Source organism: Myotis myotis, unplaced genomic scaffold (assembly GCF_014108235.1).
Source record: "Myotis myotis isolate mMyoMyo1 unplaced genomic scaffold, mMyoMyo1.p scaffold_m19_p_20, whole genome shotgun sequence".
NCBI classification, from domain to species: Eukaryota; Metazoa; Chordata; class Mammalia; order Chiroptera; family Vespertilionidae; genus Myotis; species Myotis myotis.
The window spans coordinates 16,127,724-16,132,335 of record NW_023416325.1 but is presented as its reverse complement, the minus strand read 5'-3'; positions in this window follow the sequence as shown (position 1 = coordinate 16,132,335).

Here is a 4,612-nt window from a genome sequence, read left to right as displayed (position 1 = left end):
GTGCTCGCCGCTCCCCCGCGTTCGGGGCGGAGCCCGGAGGCTGCAGCGCCCGCGGAGGGGAGTGGCCGGGACGGGGCTGGAGGCCCGCTGCCCACGGCCGAGGCCCTCCCTCGCGTGCCCCCTCGGTGCCCCGCACTCCTCGTGTGGCCCCGCGAGTGTGCGATGGCCCAACCTCGCGATTGCAGCGCCGGAACCTAAGGCGCACAGGCCTGAACCGCAGCGCCCCTGGCCTGGCTTCCGGGCCTCGCACCAGTGGGAGAGGCCGACGTTAACCCAAAGGCGAGCGGTTGCAGATGGTGCAGGGATGAGAAGGGGATGAACAGGGTGAAGACAGGGTTGGGGCAGAAGGCATTGATTTTTAGGTCCCATGGCCAGGAAGTGGCATGTGAGGCCTGGATTGTAAAGTGAAAGATCTAAGAGCATTGCAGGGGGAGGGGGCAGCGAGTGCAGGGGCCTGGAATTGGGGTCACCCTGGCACGTGTTAGAGAAATGGAAAGAATGGAGCCAAGTGAACTAGGGGAGCGTGTTGGGAGGTGAGGTGAGGAGGAAGGTGGGCGGGGCCAAGGCAGGTATGGCCCTAGCGGTGGTGGTAAGGGGTTTAGAACGGAAGGATGACTTAATCTGCCTCTTAAACTTACTGATTTCTTGGTCTGTGAAGAATGGACTACAGGAAGGCAGGGGTGGAAGTTAGGATCTCGCAAACTGTTTTATTCCATGGACATCGGGGGCTGGGCAAGGATGCTGGGAGGAGTGAGACGTGTTGAATAGTGAGGAGGATGGTTACTTGTCCAATGTGCGCATTCCAGCCAGATAACTGTCAGCAAAAGCCCGAGGAAGAGGTGGACACCTGGCAGGAGGTTTCCACAGCAGAGGAGCAGGAAAGGGACACATCCAGGCAAGAGCCTGGGTTGCTGTGTGAGGCTCCAGCCCCTGGACTGAGGCCAAAGAGGTGGCCCAAGGCCCAGCCATGAAGTACCAGGCAAAGGTGTTGATCCACAGTCTGACAGAAGCCAGCGGGGTGTGTGTGTGTGTGTGTGTGTGTGTGTGTGTGTGTGTGTGTGTGGTTTCTTGTTTCCTTTGAAGCGCTAGTGTGATTATCAAAAGGACATCATAATAGTTAACAGAGCTGCCAAAGCAAATGCCGTGAAAGTCCAGTGCCTAACGGCAATCCAGTCCCCTTCCCATTGAGACTCTCGTTCCCCTACAGGCGAAAGGGGGGACCCGGGCACTTTTCTTTGTGTGACTCTGATGTCAACACCTGATTCCCAAAGTCACAACCAGAGGAGAAAAAAGCATTAAGGTTGGCACATGGGAAAGTTCTGTAGACTGAGCCCTGTTTCATTAGCTAGAATTCAGTATTTCCATTCCTCCATGTACAGTGGGGCCTTGACTTACGAGTTTAATTGAGTTTAATTCGTTTGGAGACCAAGCTCATTAAGGAGCTCCTTAACTCAAATTACTCTGTCAACTCAAAGCAAAAAATCAGCCGAGAGACAACTGGTATCTCAAAAAACTTGTTAGTTGGGACACTCGTAAGTCAAGGCCCCACTGTATAGGAGTCTGGGGAAGTCCGTCAAACTGTATGCCCAGAAGGAAGGGGAAATAGGTTTGGAGATCTGTTGCAGAGAGTCTCTCTGTCTCCTCTGAATGCATCCCCAGCTCCACCTCCTCTTTCCCAAAACAGCTTGCTTTTCACTTAATAATGTGTGTGGGAGATGGTTCTGTAACAGCACACAGGAGCATCCCATTTTCTTTAACAGCTACACAGAACGCCAACAGATACATGTATCATTTTTATTTAATGAATTTCCTGTGGGTGGACACATTTAGCTTGTTCCCAATCTTTGGCCAACTCAAACAACTCAGAAATGTATATCCTTGACATACTTGAGAAAGTCATAAAAACAGAACCGCTAAGTCAAAGGATATTTACAATTTAAATATAGATGTTATGATATTACCCTTCATAGAGGTTTAATTTATGCCCCGCCTGCTGTCATGACTGAGTTTCCTCACACCTTCACGGATACATTTTATCAGATTATTTTAGCTTTGCTAATCAGGTGAAAAACAACATTTCTCTATCACATGAATTTACATTTATCTTCTTAGGAGTGAGCTTGAGCGTCTTTGCCTATACTAGTATGAAATCACCTGTTCTTCCTCTGCTATAAGCTGTTCATTTTGTCATCAGACTGTTGGTTTCTTTAAAATTGATTTGTAGGTGTTTTATAGATATCAAGGCAATTAACATTGGGTCTGTCATATTTGATACAAATACTTTCTGCCAATCCTCATGTATCTTTATTTAGCTTATGCCTTTTGTTTTTGTTTTACAGGGGTGTTTTTTTTTGGGGGGGAGGAGTTGGGGGGTTTTTTTTGTTTTGTTTTGGTTTGGGTTTTTTTTGCCAATACTTTCTTTTTTTGCTGCTGTTGTTAATCCTCACCTGAGGATATTTTTTCCCATTGATTTTTTAAAATATATTTTCATTGATTTCAGAGAGGAAGGGAGAGGGAGAGAGAGATAGAAACATCCATGATGAGAGAGAATCATGGATTGACTGCCTCCTGCAGGCCCCACACTGGGAATGGAGCCCACAACATGTGCCCTGACCGGGAATCAAACCATGATCTCCTGGTTCATAGGTGGACACTCAACCACTGAGCCACGCCGGCCAGGGTTTTCCCATTGAATTTTAGAGAGAGTAGAAGGGAGGGAAGGAAGGAGAAGCATCGATGTGCTGAAGACCTAATATAATTGTAGCTCATGTGGCTCAGTCTGTCCAAATCATTAATAAAAACTTAATAGAACAATGTAACTCTCAACCTAGATTTCTCCCTGACAGTCTGTGTTGGCTCTTCTCTCTTTTCCACCATTCGTTCTGCTTTCTTACTCTTAAATTCTTTGTTCCGATTGTTTTTTAAATCTCTTTTCTCTAGGTTCAACTTTCTCTCTTGTTCTCCACTATCCCTCATCTGTGGACTCACTGCCAGAAAAGGAGCTGAAAAAAGCAAAGTATCCTTAGAGGGCCAAAGAGTGAGGAGAATAGCCATGTGGCCCCACACAGGGCAGGATAGATACAGACCTAGATGTCTCTGAGATTCTCAATTAACACTTCAGCCTTGGGCCTGTGCAGCATTTTGCTCTGACTACAGATAGGCCCTGGCATCCTCAAGGCCTCCCTAAGAAACCCTGAAGGCCTGGGTGCTGACAGACAAGGGCCATCTCTAGGCAACCACAGAGGAGAACACTGGAACCTGTTCTTTCAGCATAACTTCTAGCTGCTGTCCTGAAGGGGCCCCACCCAAGTGAATTGCTTGGAATAGTCTCTATCCGCCTCTGTAGGGTTATTCTGGAATTATCTGAAGTCAGCACTTGGCAACACAGGCAGTTTGTGAATGCCAAGACCACAATTCGATGCAGGGGGGATGAGGAGAAGGAAGAGCAGGAAAGGATGAAAAATCCCACCAGAGTTGGCATCTTTGGTGGAACCCTGTGGTCCTGTGCCGGGAGCCAGTCCATCCTTGCTGTTTCAAAGGACCTGGCATATATGGCATACTGTTCTTAATATGTTTGCTCACCTTCTTGGCACTATGTGTTTTAACCAAGGTCTCCTCTCTGAGAAAGGTTGTTTCCCCAGGTAGGGATTTTCCCCTGAAGTTAGGGAGGGAATAAAACCCCTCAACTAAGTGCCAGGCGGGTAATTAATCACTTTAACTATGAACAATCATGCTTAAGCTACATAATCTTTACTCCCTGGAATGGAGATAAGAAATGCCCTAACCTTTGTAATAGAGATTGATAGGATTGAATCAACTGGTATAAATACAGATGTAACAAGACAGCAAGACACAGAACTTAGAACACAGAACTTAGAAGACAGAACCTACACACAGAACTTAGAAGACAGAGCCTACACAGAACCTAGAGACAGAAGAACTTCGCTGGAGAGAACATGGCAAAAGATCCTGGACAGAAACTGGCCACAGAACCTAGAGACAGAACCTAGCGAGAGAACATGGCAAAAGATCCTGGACTGAACCTGACTACAGAAATTGGCAGGAGAACCTGACTAGAACCTGGTGACTGAACCTGGCTGGAGAACCTGGACAGAACCTGGCTGGAGATCCTAAGCAGAACTTCCCTGGAGATCCAGACCAGAACTTGGCTGGAGATCCTGGCTGGAGATCCTGGCTAGGCTGCTGATCAACTGAACACTGTCTCCGTGTCCTTCCTTCTTCGCTGACTCCGTCTACGCCTTTGGGAACCCCTGGACCTGCTGGGGTTGGACCCTGGCAGTCCTGTGACTGGCGCTGGACTGCTGGGGAGGGCTCAGTCTAGCCCCCTTGTTTGCCAAGATAGCAGCAGAAGAGTATATTCAGTTGCTTTGGGGTAGAATGCTGCTGTGACAGGAAAAGTCATAAGTATGTTATGATCACATTTTGTTCCTTTCCCCAAGACAGGCTAATAAGGCAAGTCCAACCACGTAGGGATGGTGCCAAGATGTGCTCCACAGATAAACTGGTCAGGCACGATCATTACCCCAAGCTCACTCATGCCCAAGCACGCACCCCCAATCGCACACTCACTTCCACTCCAGAGAAGCACAGT